This window comes from Oryctolagus cuniculus, chromosome 9 (assembly GCF_964237555.1).
Source record: "Oryctolagus cuniculus chromosome 9, mOryCun1.1, whole genome shotgun sequence".
Taxonomy (NCBI): domain Eukaryota; kingdom Metazoa; phylum Chordata; class Mammalia; order Lagomorpha; family Leporidae; genus Oryctolagus; species Oryctolagus cuniculus.
The window spans coordinates 34,909,030-34,926,502 of NC_091440.1; the positions used below are offsets into that span (position 1 = coordinate 34,909,030).

The 17,473-nt window shown below is 40.7% G+C and overlaps 1 long non-coding RNA gene across 2 annotated transcripts in view; it reads right to left on the bottom strand.

The window, feature by feature from the left end:
• LOC138843768 (uncharacterized) overlaps nucleotides 1-17,473 on the bottom strand; it is a 129,179-nt gene that overhangs the window by 41,651 nt on the left and 70,055 nt on the right. The window contains exon 3 of one of the 2 annotated variants that reach the window (XR_011378750.1): nucleotides 269-404. The exons of the other annotated variant lie outside the window; for it this stretch is intronic. This is a non-coding gene — a long non-coding RNA (uncharacterized lncRNA). Of the gene's footprint in view, nucleotides 1-268; nucleotides 405-17,473 lie in introns of those variants that run through there. 2 annotated transcript variants of the gene reach the window in all.

The window sequence follows — 17,473 nt, forward strand, 5'->3', positions numbered from 1 at the left end:
AAATCACCAGACTCCCACTGTATGCTTTTTCCATTGTGCTGTGGAGCCACATCATTGCCAGATGCAATGGGTACCTAGTAGTAACAGGAAGAGATCTATGATGTCTGTTTTTAAGGTTATAAAGTCAAAAAAAACTAAGATATCACACTTAAAAACTCAGTAAAAAACAAAAAATACCTTTTAAACATAATATTCTGTAATAGCTTTTACTAATATATGTTTCTGGTACCAACTCTCCACCCCATCACCCAAACTTAGGACACTGGAAAACTGACTGACCATACCTGGAGAGAGCCATCAGCCATACTGTATCCATGTGATTCTACTCCATGTCCCTGACATGGGAGATTGACCTGCTAGAAACTCTTACCTTAGAAGATGAATTGAGCCCAGGATGTTCCTCCCTGAGGATACAGAACTGAGTTAGCATTAGGGTGAGTGGCACCTTGTAGAAAATATCAAGACTACCATGGTGGTTCATGGGGGAGCTAAAGTTATGAGAAAATGGATGTCAAATATAGAAGTAATAACAGCCATATTCATGGTATATGCTAAATGCTACATATCCCTAATTTATTTGTCCTATGAAGCAATTACTATTATTTTGTTTGTTTTTGACAGGCAGAGTGGACAGTGAGAGAGAGAGAGAGAGAGAAAGGTCTTCCTTTTTGCCTTTGGTTCACCCTCCAATGGCCGCCGCGGCCAGCGCGCTGCGGCCAGCGCTCCGCGGCCAGCGCACCGCGCTGATCCGATGGCAGGAGCCAGGTGTTTCTCCTGGTCTCCCATGGAGTGCAGGGCCCAAGTACTTGGGCCATCCTCCACTGCACTCCCGGGCCATAGCAGAGAGCTGGCCTGGAAGAGGGGCAACCAGGACAGAATCTGGCGCCCGGACCGGGACTAGAACCCGGTGTGCCGGCGCCACTAGGTGGAGGATTAGCCTAGTGAGCCACGGCGCCAGCCTGCAATTACTATTGTTTGCAACTTCCTGCCACTACATTACTGATGAGAATACTAAGGCACAAGGGAATGAAGAACTTGTCCCAGGTCACACAGCTTTTACATGGGAGAACGTGATTGAAAGCCAGGCCATGTGATTCCACTGCCAAAGCTGGCTTCACAAAAAGATAATTTAGGGGCCAGTGTTGTGGCACAACTGGTTAGGCTGCCACCTGCAATGCTGGCATCCCATAAGGGCTGCACTTCCTACCCAGCTCCCTGCTAATGCACCTGGGGAAAGCAGTGGGAGATGGCCCACATCTTTGGGCCCCTGCACCTGCTAGGGAGACCAAGATGAAGATTCAGGCTCATGGCTTCAGCCATTTGGGGAGTAAATGAGCAGATGGGAACCCCCCCACCCACCCAACTCTGCCTTTCAAATAAATAAATGTCTTTAAAGGAAATCAGTTTTAAAGAAAAGTTTAGTGTAAAGATAAAGGGTATAGTAAACAACATGCTCAGAAATACAGAAAGTCTCAAGAAAGCAAGCAGCAGAAAGTATGAGAAAGAGAAAGAGCACACAGTACCACAAGAGGAATCCAGTTTCCAGCTTCACTGTAGTTCATCTTCACAGATTCCCATGATATCCCTAAGTCCTGACACAGGACAGCTTAGTGCCTCTGTTCTTTGTAAATGAGAGCTCCCTAAAAGGAAAATACTAATATGATTCCTTTGGATATTTGGTGAATATAATACAGGAAGGTGCTCAAGTTACACCACTGTATATTTCTTGTCAGAAGTAAAAGTTGGATCTTCCAAAGATTTATTAACTGGGGCCAGTGCTGTGGTGCAGTAGGTTAAAGCCCTGACTTGCAGTGCCAGCATCCCATATAGGTGCCGGTTCGAGTCCCACTGCTCCACTTCCAATCCAACTCTGTGCTATGGCCTGGGAAAGCAGTGGAAGATGGCCCAACTGCTTGGGCCCCTGCATCCACGTGGGAGACCTGGAAGAAGCTCCTGGCTCCTGGCTTTAGATCAGCTCAGCTCTGGCCGTTGCAACCATTTGGGGAGTGAACCAATGGAAGGAAGATCTTTCTGTCTGTCTGTCTGTCTCTCTCTCTCTCTCTCTTTCTCTCTGGCTCTAACTCTCTGTCACTCTTTCAAATTAATAAATCTTAAAAGAAAGATTAGCCAACTGTACAGATAAGGTAGATTAATATGTACACAAGAGGAATGGTCATATTTTCAAGCATACACAAAGCTTATGAGGCAGGGACCAGGGCCGGTAACCTAGTAGATTAGCCTAGTAGATTAGCAGCCTGTGGTGCCGCATCCCATATGGGCACGGATTCATACCCCAGCTACTCCTCTTCCAATTCAGCCCTCTGCTAATGGCCTGGGAAAGCAGTGGAAGATGGCCCAAGTCTCCCTGTGGGAGACCCAGAAGAAGCTCTTTGCTCCTGGCTTCAGATCCTCCCAGTTCCGGCCCTTGCAGCCATCAGCTATTTGGGGAATAAGCCAGTGGGTGAAAGATCTCTCTCTCTCTCTCTCTTTCTCTCTCTCTCTCCCTCTGTCTGTACCACTGTCTCTCAAATAAATAAAATAAATCTTTTTTTAAAAAAAAAAAGATATAGAGTTAAAATAAACTAGATAAACACAAAACTGTTGACTATAAACCATGCAAGCTTCCTGGAGAAACAGGGCATATGCTAGGTTATAAAGGAAGGGGTGTGTTCACGTAACAGACAGACTGAATCAGTGTAGGTACAACAGTTTTTCCTCAGTGTACAGGAGGAAAATACATTGGAAATTGGATATTACAACATGTGTATGTGCACAAGAACCCATAGACCAGCTGCTGGAATGTACAGGAAGAAGATAGAGTAGAAAAATAAATTAGATTTTGTACAATTCTACAAAATTGTGTATATATATATACACCTCTACCTCCATTTCTTTGCCTTTAAAATTAAAACCCTACTGTTGTCAAACATTTGGAAACATGGTCAACTTTATAAATAATTAAACAATGGCAAATAGTAAGGCACTGCTAAAGTTTGTCAAAAACTGACCTCCAGGGGTAAGCACTGTAGTCAAGTGAGTTAGGCCACTAAATGGGATGCCAGCATCCATATTGCAGGGTGTCTAGGATCAAGTCCTGTCTCCTCTTGCAATCCAGATTTCTGCTAATAGACCTGAGAGGCAGCAGATGATGGCCCAAGGTCTTAGGTCCCTGCTACCCATGTGGGAGACCTGGCTGGAATGCTGAGTTCTTAGCCTAGCCCAGCCCTGGATGTTGTAAGCATTTAGGGAGTAACCCAACAGATAGATCAATCTATCTCCATTGCTCTGTCTCCCAAATAAGTAAAAAAAAAAATTTTTTTAATTTTACCTCCTTCAAAAGCTTTTAAAGAGTTAACCCTGTGGGGAGCAACTGGGAGCAACTCGGACTAGACTAAGTTACTGGAATTAAGACTTATTCTATGCATCTGCTTTCCCACAATATGGCGCTGAGAAGGGAAACAGCTTCTACACAGCTGCCTCCAGTTCAACCAATAAACTGTGGGACCTGCTCCTGATTGGAGGAGAGCAGCGTACTCGGCGTGTGGGCAGCCGAGTTGGGATTGGTGGAAGAGGACTATAAAGGAGGAGAGAGACGGCATGCACCAGGAACATCTAAGGGGAACACCTGTGCGGCCCCCGAGAGAGCCGGCTGGCGGTGTGCCGCTCCCCCGCGGAAGTGGGGAATGTGGCAGGGGGAACTGCCCTTCCACGGAGGTGGAAGGGACGGTAGCCAACCCGGGAAGAACCAGCAGCAAACCCGGGGAGGGCCGAGCAGACGAAAGAACAGCGCAGGGTCCTGTGTCGTTCCTCCACGAAGACGGGGAGCGACAAACCCAACTGTAGGGTCCAGTTCTATGAACCTGGCACCCATCAATATCTAGTCCCTTCATTATAAGATCATTACATGCTATAATAAAGCCTTTAGGAACAATTTGACAATGTATATTGTGGAGGATGTGGTTGAGTTGTTACTTAACAGCCTACCTCCTTGTACACTAAAATCGCTTCCCAAGCTACTAACTTATAAAAGCTGCAAGGCTGAAACTGTAGTTTCCAGATATTCCCGTATCTGTGATTCTAATTTTATTTGAATTGGTACAAGTCACCACCCTTGGTGATATTTAGGAAACAGACTCAGGGTTTCCTGCCATTTCCTCTTTTTTTTTTTTTTAAAGATGTGTTTATTTTTGTTGAACGAAAGTTATAGAGAAAGAGGAAGATCTTTCATCCACTGTTTCACTCCCCAAATGGTTGCAACTCACAAATACTTTTGATCTGTGATTGGTCAAATCCAATCTGAATAGCATTTTAAATCTATTTGGCAGGGCTGGCACTGTGGTATAGTGGGTAAAGCTGTGCCTTCAGTGCTGGCATCCTATATGGGTTCCAGTACAAATCCCAGCTGCCCTACTTCCAATCCAGCTCTCTGCTATGGCCTGGAAAAGCAGGAGATGACCCAAGTCCTTGGGCCCCTGCACCTACGTGGGAAGAGCTGGAGGAAGCTCTTGGCTCCTGGCTTCAGATTGGCGCAGCTCCAGCCATTGTGGCCAGCTGGGGAGTGAACCAGCAGATGGAAGGCCTCTCTCTCTCTCTCTCTATCTCTCTATCTCTCTGCCTCTCCTTCTCTCCTATGTAACTTTGACTTTCAAATAAATAAATGAATCTTTACAAAAAAACTATTTGGCTGCATGCTCTCATACTCAGACAACTTCTTATATTTGACAATAAATTTGTACTATCATTATCTTGAGATAAAATCGGATAATTCAGTTTTTCCTCTATATGAATAATCTAAAATCTGTTAATTTCTGTTAGTTTAGAAATCTTTTTTTTTTTTTTTTTTGACAGGCACAGCTGCGGCCAGCGCACCGTGCTGCTCCGATGGCAGGAGCCAGGTACTTCTCCTGGTCTCCCATGGGGTGCAGGGCCCAAGGACTTGGGCCATCCTCCACTGCACTCCCTGGCCACAGCAGAGAGCTGGCCTGGAAGAGGGGCAACTGGGACAGAATCCGGAGCCCCGACCGAGACTAGAACCCGGTGTGCCGGCGCCGCTAGGTGGAGGATTAGCCTAGTGAGCCGCGGCGCCGGCTATTTTTCTTTTTAAAATTTTTATTCATATAAAGAGAACAGAGTTCAAGCATTCATAGTACAATTCTAAGAAGATAACCATAATTCCCTACCTCCCCTTTTCTCTCTCTCAATCCCCCCTTACTTCCTTTTCCTAATATTTGCAACAACATAATTTCAATCTATTCTATAATAACAGGCTTAATGTACCACTAACCATAATATTCAACAAGTAAAAATAGAAAGACCACAGTTCCACAGGAGTATAAACAAGACCTAATACTAATAATCAATCATCACAAGATGTCCATTTCATTCCTATACATTTTTTGTGTTCTATATTAACTACCATGTATCAGAGAAAACTTACTATGTTTTTCTTTTCAGACTGGCTTATTTCAAGCATATTGGTTTCCATTTGCATCCATTTTGTTGCAAAAGACAGATTTCACTCTTTTTTATGGCTGAGTAGTACTCCGTAGTGTGCATGTGTATGTATGTGTGTGTGTATAAATTCTTTATACAGTCATCAGTTTCATTTTCTTTATACAGTCATCAGTTGATGGACATATGAATTGGTTTCATATCTTTAGCTATTGTGAACTGAGCTGCAATAAACATGAGGGCACAGATAACTCTTTCATATGCTGATTTCATCTCCTTTGGGTAAATTCCCAGGAGTGGAATGCCTTGGTCATATGGTAGATCTATTTTTAGTTTTCTGAGTAATCTCCACACAGTCTTCCATAATGGTTGTACTAGTTGATGGTCCCACCAACATTGTATTAGGCTACTTTTTTCCCCACATCCTCATTAGCATTTATTATTTTTGGTTTTTGGATGATAGCCACACTAATTAGGGTGAGGTGAAACCTGACTGTGGTTTTTATTTGCATTTCCCTGATAACTAGTGATCTTTAGCATTTTCTCATGTGTCTATTGGCCATTTGTATTTCATCCTTTGAAAAATGCTTATTCAAGTGCTTTGCTCATTTCTTAATAGGATTGTTTGTTTTGTTGTTGAGTTTATTGAGCTCTTTATAGATCCTGGATAGTATCCTTCATCAGTTGCATAGTTTGCAAATATTTTATCCCATTCTGTCATTTGCTTTATCACTTGTTGAGTGTCTCCTTTGCAGTGCAGAAGCTTCTTAGCTTGATGTAATCTCATTCATCTACTTTTGTTTTTATTTCTAGTGCTTCTGGGGTCTTTTACAAGAAGACTTTCCCTAGGCCAATATCTTTTTTTAAAAGATGTATTTATTTATTTGAAAGTCAGAGATACACAAAGAAAGAAGGAGAGGCAGAGAGAGAGAGGTCTTCCTCTGATTCACTCCCCAACTGGCTGCAATGGCAGGAGCTGTGCCAATGTTAAGACAGGAGCCAGTAGCTTCCTCTGGGTCTCCCATGTGGGTGCAGGGGCCCAAGGTCCTGAGCCATCTTCTACTGCTTTCCTAGGCCATAGCAGAGAGCTGGATCTGAAGTGGAGCAGCTGGGACTCGAACTGGCACCCATATTGGATGCTGGCACTGCAGGAGGTGGCTTTACCCACTACACCACAGCGCTGGCCCCTATGCCAATATCTTGCAGAGTTTCTCCAAAGTTTACCTGTATGGTAGAAGTCTGGTTTCATACTTCTGCAAGTGTAGATCTAATTTTCCCAACATTATTTGTTGAAGAGACTGTCCTTTCTCCAGGGATTTATTTTAGCTCATTTGTCAAAGATTAGTTGGTTGTAGCTCTGTGGATTAATTTCTGGAGTTTCTATTCTGCTCCATTGGCTACATGTATTTTTGTGTGCCAGTACTAGGCTGCTTCAATTATAACTGCCCTGTAGTCTTTCTTGAAATCACATCTCGCTGTTGGTAATGCCACATAAATTGTTAGGACTATCAAATTTACAAAAAGCTCATTCAAGTTTTCTTTCATCTCAGCTGTAAGGTCAGAACAATATCAATCCTAAGTTGTATTATGATATCTCCATTACTGTCTGCCACTGTCATATTTCATATCACCAAGAAACGTATACTGTCAACATGTCCATATGACTCATCAAATAATCAAGATTAGTGCATTATTTGCATTAGAAATATATCCTTTCTTTGTAATGTATTACTACCTTTGCTATAATATCAACATATTTGGGGTGAGGGATGGTGGCATGCAGTTGTTTAAAAACTTCAATATACTGGAAATTCAGTGTCCTTACCCTTCAGGACACTAACATATGAAAGGGAACCTACTAGAAAGGAGGTTTTTAGGGCAGGTGTTTGGCACAGCAGTTTAGACACAGCTTGGGAGGCCCATATCCATAATGGGGTTTCTGGGTTCAGGTCCCACCTAATGCATACCCTAGGAGCTAACAGGTAATGGTTCAACTATTTGGCTCCCTGCCAACTAGGGGTGAGACCTGGATTGAGTTCCAGGCTCTTGGTTCAGCCCTGGCTGTTATAGGGTATAATATCAATATTTCTACCATTTGCTTATTAATATCAAAATAATTTCTATTAATTTCTCACATTCCCTGATCTTTTTGTTCTAAATTCATTATTGTTATCTACATTTTTTCCTACTTCTGTAATAACTACTTAATGATGTTCCATGGAGGCTAGCATAGTAAGAGAGGAAATGAAGCAGAGCGTGGATACTGTTAACACTGGTGGAGACAATCAAAGGGGCACAAAATGGGGGGGGGGGCTAGAAAACTAATAAAACTTCAGGTTAGGGTCACTTCCCCTAGGGAAAATTCCATGACTACTCAAAACTAGGTTTGGTATTTTTTCCTCCCATTGCACTCTCCATTCACATCCCAAACAGCATTCATTATACTACATTTAAATTGTCTTTTTATTGTCAATTTCTTTTCATAACAAGCTCTTTGAAGATAGGCCTATTTCTCTGTTCATTACTCATCCTAGTATACAGTCAGCACCCAAAGATATACTAATTCTATGAACAGATGAGTGAATTATGCTTTGAAGCTTTTAATATATTGTGCATATTATAGATGTACTGATAATAAAGGAGTAGACATTAAAATATTTGCACAGCAGAAGGGTGGTAGGTTCATAGGAGTTTAGACTTCTCTATACTTTTGTGCTTATTTGAAAGTCTCCATAATAAAAAGTAAAAAACAAATGCAAATGTCATGCAAAACAATGCCAGCTATGTTCAGAACACTCTGCATGGCCCCAGTGCTGTGGGACAGCAGAATAAGCCAAGGTCTGCAGCACCAGCATCCCGTATGGGTGCTGGTTTGAGTCCTGGATGCTCCACTTCCAATCCAGGTCCTTTCTAGTGCACCTGGGAAAGCAGCAGAAGATGGCCCTGCACCCATGTGGAAGACCCAAAGAAGCTCCTGGCTCATGGCTTCAACCTGGCCCAGCCCTGGCTGTTGCAGCCATTTGGGGAGTAAACCAATGGATGGAAGACCTCTCTCTCTCTATGTGTGCATGCAAATTGGTCATTCAAGTCAATAAAATAATTCTTTTCTTAAAAAAAATCTACCTAGGAAAAAATCCATAGGAAAGAAATACTTTAAAATATCAAGACAGTTGTTTCTATGCATAGTTTTTTTCCCCCACAATTGAAAGAATTCCAAGATGACCTAAACTATAAAGAATTCCTTCCCTTGGGTATTGGCTAGATTTTTGAAAGTGATATTACTCCTACAATTATACTACACTATATGTTGGGGGAAAATGAAGGTATTTCACAGAAATACTAAAAGTCTCTAATAACTTGACTTTGAGTTTATGAACAAGGAGAATACCCTGGGTGGGTACTATCTAGTCCTGGGTGAGTTATCTGAAAGGGAGTCTACGTCTCCTCTGAAAAGACAGACTGCTGTGGCCTTAAAGAAGCAAGCTACCATGAGTTTACAGCTTCAGAAAATGAATTCTACCACAGCGACTTGAGCTGGGACTCAGACACCACATCAGCTAGACCACAGCCCTGGCCAGCACCTTGAGTGACACTCCAGCAGAGGACTCAGTCACACCACGGCGAGACGCCTGGCCCACAGAAGCTGAAAGATAACACATGTGTGTGCATGCTGATTTAAGCTACTACGTTTCTGGTAATTTCATCAATAGAGAACTAATTTCCTTGCTACTTTTCTGAATTTTCATATTTTATAAAATAAATAACATATTTTATAGGAGAAAATATTTTTATAACAAAGAGAAAAGAAAATTAATGTGTATAACTCAGGCTGTATTTAGAAAAGAAAACTGACATTTCTTTTCTTAATGTTGTTAACAAAGAACTACATCAAATAGAAGGAAATCTCTTTATACTTTAATGCTCAGGATCAAATTTAGAATCACTCAGCTCAAGGACAAAAGTGAATACACTCTGTGTAGCTGAACTGGTAGGTTCTGAATCAAATGCACTAGAAGAGAAACCTTTGCATAAATCACTCTTCTCTTGCTGTGTGGTAACACTCATTGAAACCATTCCAAACAAACAGATTGTAATTTCAGTTTGGACACCAATACCCAGCAGTCATTCATGAAACAAACAATATAACTATTAATCAAGCTTGCTGTTGATAATATTAAATACTTGACTCTCTAGCACCACTCCATGGAGACGTACTGAGCAGCTGAATTCTTTAACATCAGTAACAAAATGATTAATGCAAAAGTTCACAGAATCAATCTGAATGAGGACTCAAAGATACAAGATGATATTACTGATTCTCCACAAGATTCTCTATGATGCTTGCTTAGCTTAAATCTGTTTGTTTGTTTCTGTTCTTTTTTTTTCTTTTCATTCATACTATTCAGTGAACTCTCTACTTAGTGTAGGGTTAATCTTATGAGTATAAAATTAACTGAAAACTTCTCAATTTGATGCAATCCCAATAGTTGATTTTGGCTTTGACTGCCTGTGCTTCTGGGGTGTTTTCCAAGAAGTCATTGCTGGTACCTATATCTTGCAGGGTTTTTCCAATGCTCTCTAGTAATTTGATGGTGTCAGGTCGTAGATTTAAGTCTTTAATCCATGTTGAGTGAATTTTTGTGTAAGGTGAAAGGTAGGGGTCTTGCTTCATGATTCTGCACGTGGAAATCCAATTTTCCCAGCACCATTTATTGAATAGACTGTCCTTACTCCAGGGATTGGTTTTGGATCCTTGATCAAATATGAGTTGGCTGTAGATGTTTGGGTTGATTTCTGGTGTTTCAATTCTGTTCCATTGGTCTATCCATCTGTTTCTGTACCAGTACCATGCTGTTTTGATTACAACTGCCCTGTAGTATGTCCTGAAATCTGGTATTGTGATGCCTCCAGCTTTGTTTTTGTTGTACAAGATTGCTTTAGCTATTCAAGGTCTCCTGTGTCTCCATATGAATTTCAGCACCATTTTTTCCAGATCTGAGAAGAAGGTCTTCGGTATCTTGTCTGGTATTGCAATGAATGTATAAATTGCTTTTGGGAGAATGGACATTTTGATGATGTTGATTCTTCCAATCCATGAGCATGGAAGATTTCTCCATTTCTTGGTATCCTCTTCTATTTCTTTCTTTAAGATTTTGTATTTCTCATCATAGAGATCTTTAACATCCTTGGTTAAGTTTATTCCAAGGTATTTGATTGTTTTTGTAGCTATTGTGAATGGGATTGATCTTAGGAGTTCTTCCTCAGCCATGGCATTGCCTGTGTATACAAAGGTTGTTGATTATTGTGCATTGATTTTATACCCTGCTACTTTGCCAAACTCTTATATGAGTTCCAATATTCTCCTAGTAGAGTTCTTTGGGTCCCCTAAATAAAGAATCATATCATCTGCAAAGAGGGATAGTTTGAGTTCTTCCTTCCCCATTTGTATCCCTTTAATTTCTTTTTCTTGCCTAATAGCTCTGGCTAGAACTTCCAGAACTATATTGAATAGCAGTGGTGAGAGTGGGCATCCCTGTCTGGTACCAGATCTTAGTGGAAATGCTTCCAACTTTTCCCCATTCCATAGGATGTTGGCTGTGGGTTTTTCATAGATTGCTTTGATTGTATTGAGGAATGTTCCTTCCAAACCCAGTTGGCTTAGAGTTTTCATCATGAAAGGGTGTTGTATTTTACCAAATGCTTTCTTGGCGTCTATTGAGATAATCATATGGTTTTTCTTCTGCAGTCTGTTAATGTGGTGTATCACATTGATTGTTTTGCGCACGTTAAACCATCTCTGCATACCAGGGATAAATCCCACTTGGTCTGGGTGGATGATCTTTCTGATGTGTTGTTGCATTCTATCAGCGAGAATTTTATTGAGGATTTCTTGAGAAGTTTCTGTACTGCAAAAGAAACAGTCAGGAAAGTGAAGAGGCAACCAACAGAATGGGAAAATATATTTGCAAACTATGCAACTGATAAAGGGTTGATAACCAGAATCTACAAAGAAATCAAGAAACTCCACAACATCAAAACAAACAACCCACTTAAGAGATGGGCCAAGCACCTCAATAGACATTTTTCAAAAGAGGAAATCCAAATGGCCAACAGACACATGAGAAAATGTTCAAGATCACTAGCAATCAGGAAAATGCAATTCAAAACCACAATGAGGTTTCACCTCACCCCAGTTAGAATGGCTCACATTCAGAAATCTACCAACATTAGATGCTGGCAAGCTGTTGGTGGGAATGCAAATTGGTTAAGCCACTATGGAAGGCAGTCTGGAGATTCCTCAGAAACCTGAATATAACCCTACCATACAACCCAGCCATCGCACTACTTGGAATTTACCCAAAGGAAATTAAATTGGCAAACAAACAAGCTGTCTGCACATTAATGTTTATTGCAGCTCAATTCACAATACCTAAGACCTGGAACCAACCCAAATGCCCATCAATAGTAGACTGGATAAAGAAATTATGGGACATGTACTCTATCGAATACTATACAGCAGTCAAAAACAATGAAACCCGGTCATTTGCAACAAGATGGAGGAATTTGGAAAACATCATGCTGAGTGAATTAAGCCAGTCCCAAAGGGACATATATCATATGTTCTCCCTGATCGGTGACAACTAACTGAGCACCAAAGGGGAAACTTGATGAAATGAAATGGACACTATGAGAAACAGTGACTTGATCAGCTCTTGTCCTGACGGTTGATGTACAATGTAATACTTTTCCATTTTAGTATTTTTTTGTTCTAGTACCATTGGTTGAACTCTGTAATTAACACACAATTATTCTTAGGTGTTTAAATTTTAACTGGAAAGTGATCCCTGTTAGGAATTTGGAAAACATTATGCTGAGTGAAATAAGCCAATCCCAAAGGGACAAATACCACTTGTTCTCCTTGATAGGTGACAACTAACTGAGCACCAAAAAGGAAACCTTTTAAAGTGAAATGAACACTAGGAGAAACGGTGACTTGATCAGCCCTCACTCTGACTGTTGATGAGCAACTTAATATGTTATCCCTCTTAGTATTTTTGTTTGTTTGTTCTACTTAATACTTTTGGTTGAATACTGTAATCAATACACAATTCTTCTTAAGTGCTGAAACTTAACTGAAAAGTGATCACAGTTAAATATAAGAGTGGGAATAAGAGAGGGAAGAGATGTGCAATTCAGGACATGCTCAAGCTGACTTACCTCAAATGGTAGAGTTAGAAACATACCAGGGGATTCTAATTCAATCCCATCAAGGTGGCATGGACCAATGCCATCTCACTAGTCCCAGTGATCAATTTCTGTTCACAGTTGATCATAATGATAGGACTAAGAACCAAAGGGATCACATAAACAAGAATAGTGTCTGCAAATACTAGCTGATAGAATAAAAAAGGGAGAGAATGATCCAACATGGGAAATGAGATACACAGCAGACCCATAGAATGGCAGATGTCCTAAACAGCACTCTGGCCTCAGAATCAGCCCTTAAGGCATGCAGATACGGCTGAAAAGCCCATGAGAGTATTTCAGGCATGGAAAGCCAAGACACTCTGGGAAAAAAAAAAAAAACCTAAATGAGAGATCTCCGTGAGTGAGATCCCAGTGGAAAGAACAGGTCATCAAAGAAGGAGGTACCTTTCTCTGAAGGGAGGAGAGAACTTCCACTTTGACCATGGCCTTGTCTAAATATGATCAGAGTCGGTGAACTCAGGGGGCTTCCATAGCCTTTCAGCTCATGACAAGAGCCTAGGTTGATTACTGATGCCATAAACAAGAGTGTCAATTTGTTAAGTCAACAACAGGAGTCACTGTGCACTTACTCCTCATGTAGGATCTTTGTCCTTAGTGTGCTGTACATTGAGATTTAATGCTATAACGAGTACTCAAACAGTATTTTTCACTTTCTGTTTCTGTGTGGGAGCAAACTGTTGAAATCTTTATTTAATGTATGCTAAACTGATCTTCTGTATATAAAGAGAAACGAAAATGAATCTTGATGCGAATGGAAGGGGAGAGGGAGAGGGAAAGGGGATGGTTGCGGGTGGGAGGGACGTTATGGGGGGAAGCCATTGTAATCCATAAGCTGTACTTTGGAAATTTATATTCATTAAATAAAAGTTTAAAAAAATAAATAAAAAATTAACTGAAAATTGACATTTATAAATAATAAGAATGGTAAAGGAAGAGGGACAAGGAAGAAGAGGAGTATGGGTGGATGGGGGAGGGGAAGAATCACCATGTTCCCAAATTTGTATATATTAAATGCATGAAGTATGTATTCCTTAAATAAAAATTTAAAAAACAATATAGAAGCACAAACACCTCTTTCTCCAATACCCATCTTCTTTCTGCATTTGCCAAGTGGTCAAATAGAGAATCATCACTCCTGTGTCCTTAAGTTCCGGTTGGTGACTTTTTGGATTCCTTTAAAAATGTTTATTTACTAGCTTATATACTTAGAGCTATGCATTAGTTCATAACTGTCTCGATCTGTGTTTACATTGGTGATCACAAGAATTCCCATTGGCTCCAGAAAAAATGAAGACTACTCTGCTCCACACTCCAACTCTAACTTATTTTTTCTATGGAACTGATCACTGCCTGACATTCCATACACTTCACTTGTTATTTTGTCTCCTTGCACTGAAATTTCACTCTATTACTATAGGAATTTTGTGCACTAATATTTGCCAGTCCATAGTGTCTGACACGTAGAAGGCAGCCAACAAAATTTTTAAATGAGTGGCACTATTACTTGAAACCCATCTGGAAGAATACAAGAGGCTTCCACTCAGCTCTTCCTATTTTAATATCCTTTACTCTTGCATCAGGAAGCCAACAAAGGTACTCTGGTTGCTCAGGGTTTTCATTTCAATCGTAAAATCAGGAACTAAATAGAGATGAGTCCAGGTTTCACAGAGGTAGTTTCAGGTCAAAACTCCAAAAGTCCTCCCTCTGATCGTTAGCTCATGGTGTTTTCTGCACTACTGATATCTCAGAGCAACTGTTGCACTACCTCTGAAAGGTCTATACTTTTCCCTTTACCAGTCAACATGAAAGCTGAGGTCCCCCTGCAGAAGGCTAGGAAGAAAAGCACACTTGCAATTATGCTGACAAAACCACCTTCAAGAGTATCCGGCCTTCCTTAAAGTCTAAAATTTAAGTCCAGAAATTGGTAGAAGGCCAACACTTTGTTATGTGGTAGTTCAAGTTCAGCCTCTGCTTGTTGTACTTGGAGTTCTTCAGTTATGATAGATGTTGATGCTGGTTTATAAATCAAACATTGCCCTGGTTGGCTGTGAATACAGTTCATTTATAGGCTATCCATGATTGATTGGCAAATATCAAAGATCTCTGAAAGCCAGTCCACGTGGATTACCATACTGACCTACCCTCCCTCTTAACATTACTCATCCAAGTCCCACTTGCAGCCTGTGTTTCAGTGCAGTTGCATGGCTTCTGAGTTCTAGAATTCCAATATCCCAACGAAACCAAAAAGTTCACTTCAAACCATGTAACTTCTCACTGCATTCTAGATCCGCAAAGAGATTATATACAGACTTTTTAAAATGTTGGAATCCTCTTCATCAATGAATTTCTTACTGCATGGATCTATAGCACCTTAGGGTCACATACAGACACTGAAGGGATGGATTATACACAAAAAAACTCACCCCTACTTAACTCCATCTAACGATCACCTTACCAAAAGAATTTTGCCTTCCAAAGCTATATTGAATGCATCTGTCACTCAAGGGCACCTCCAATCAGCATTTGAGTCACTGTGTTTTAAGGACTTCAGTGGCTGTCGAGGTCCAGTTTCTTTACATCACCCTGGTTCCCATTTCCCTTTAAACCATACCAAGGCAGGTAATAAATTTGGGTTCCCTGTTAACATTCCTGCAAGTCTACCACTTGCAACCTCTCGGCACATCTTTAAGACTGTCCGGGCATTTAAGTATGAAAAGAATAAGAAAAATACTGACTCTGGCTATCCGAAGCAGAAGCAGAAATTATTTAAAATATACTAGATAGCTTCCATATCTCTGTAAGAACTGGAAAAGCAAATTTAGGAATTTCACAGACAGAAACTATTCTGAAAGACAAATTACAGGACTTGTCAAAGACATGCTGAAGCTCTTGCTGACCCAGACACCCAGGCACATTCAGAAAGCCCTGAAGAGCAGACCTCACTGCCACTGCTGCCTTTGGGAGCCCCAAATGTTGCTTCTTTGTGTCCACGTTACTGACAGGCAGTCTGAAAAGTAGGGTAAACTGTTTGGCAGAGCCTAGCTCCATGACCTAACAACAAGACCCTGGAAAAGTGAGTGGCTGATGAGGCATCATAGGGAAAGCATTTGCAAGCACAGAAAGAGAATTCTGCTACTTAGATGGCAAGATGAAAAAAGCTGATACATGTCCACTATCTAGGCTTTGAGTCAAAAATGGCAGGAGTTATGGCTCCAGACAGACAGGTTTCAACTTGTGCGCTTCCATCACTTTCTATTTTATGTTGCAAAAAGAAGGGACAGAGGAGGGGAATATCATTACATTCTTAGAATTGTATCTACAAACAGATGGACAGACCAATGGAACAGAATAAAAACACCAGAAATCAATCCAAACATCTACAACCAACTTATATTTGATCAAGGATCTAAAACCAATTCCTGGAGCAAGGACAGTCTATTCAATAAATGGTGCTGGGAAAACTGGATTTCCATGTGCAAAAGCATGAAGCAAGACCCCTACCTTACACCTTACACAAAAATCCACTCAACATGGATTAAAGATCTAAATCTATGACCCGATACCATCAAATTATTAGAGAACATTGGAGAAACCCTGCAAGATACAAGCACAGGCAAAGACTTCTTGGAAAAGACCCCAGAGGCACAGGCAGTCAAAGCCAAAATTAACAACTGGGATTGCATCAAATTGAGAAGTTTCTATACTTCAAAAGAAACTGGTCAGGAAAGTGAAGAGACAACCAACTGAATGGGAAAAAATATTTACAAACTATGCTACAGATAAAGGATTAATAACCAGAATCTACAAAGAGATCAAGAAACTCCACAACAACAAAACAAACAACCCACTTAAGAGATGGGCCAAGCACCTCAATAGACATTTTTCAAAAGAGGAAATCCAAATGGCCAACAGGCACATGAAAAAATTTTCAGGATCACTAGCAATCAGGGAAATGCAAATCAAAACCACAATGAGGTTTCACCTCACCCCAGTCAGAATGGCTCACATTCAGAAATCTACCAACAACAGATGCTAGCAAGGATATGGGGGAAAAGGGACACTAACCCACTGTTGGTGGGAATGCAAACTGGTAAAGCCACTTTGGAAGTCAGTCTAGAGATTCCTCAGAAACCTGAATATAACCCTACCATACAACCCAGCCATCCCACTCCTTGGAATTTACCCAAAGGAAATTAAATTGGCAAATAAAAAAAACTGCACCTCAATGTTTATTACAACTCAATTCACAATAGCTAAGACATGGAATCAACCTCAATGCCCATCAACAGTAGACTGGATAAAGAAGTTATGGGACATGTACTCTATAGAATACTATACAGCAGAAAAAAAAAGAAAGAAATCTGGTCATTTGCAACAAAATGGAGGAATCTGGAAAACATCATGCTGAATGAATTAAGCCACTCCCAAAGGGACAAATATCATATGTTCTCCCTGATCGGTGACAACTAACTGAGCACCTAAAAAGAAATCTGTTGAAGTGAAATGGACAGTATGAGAAACAATGACTTGATCAGCCCTTGTCCTGACTGTTGAGGAACAACTTAATACTTTATCCCTTTCAGTATTTTTTTGTTCTACTAAATACCATTGGTTGAACTCTTTAATTAACACACAATTATTCTTAGGTGTTTAAATTTAACTGACAAGTGATCCCCGTTAAATATAAGAGTGGGAATAAGAGAGGGAGGAGAGGTACAGTTTGGCACATGCTCACTCGGACTTAACCCTAATG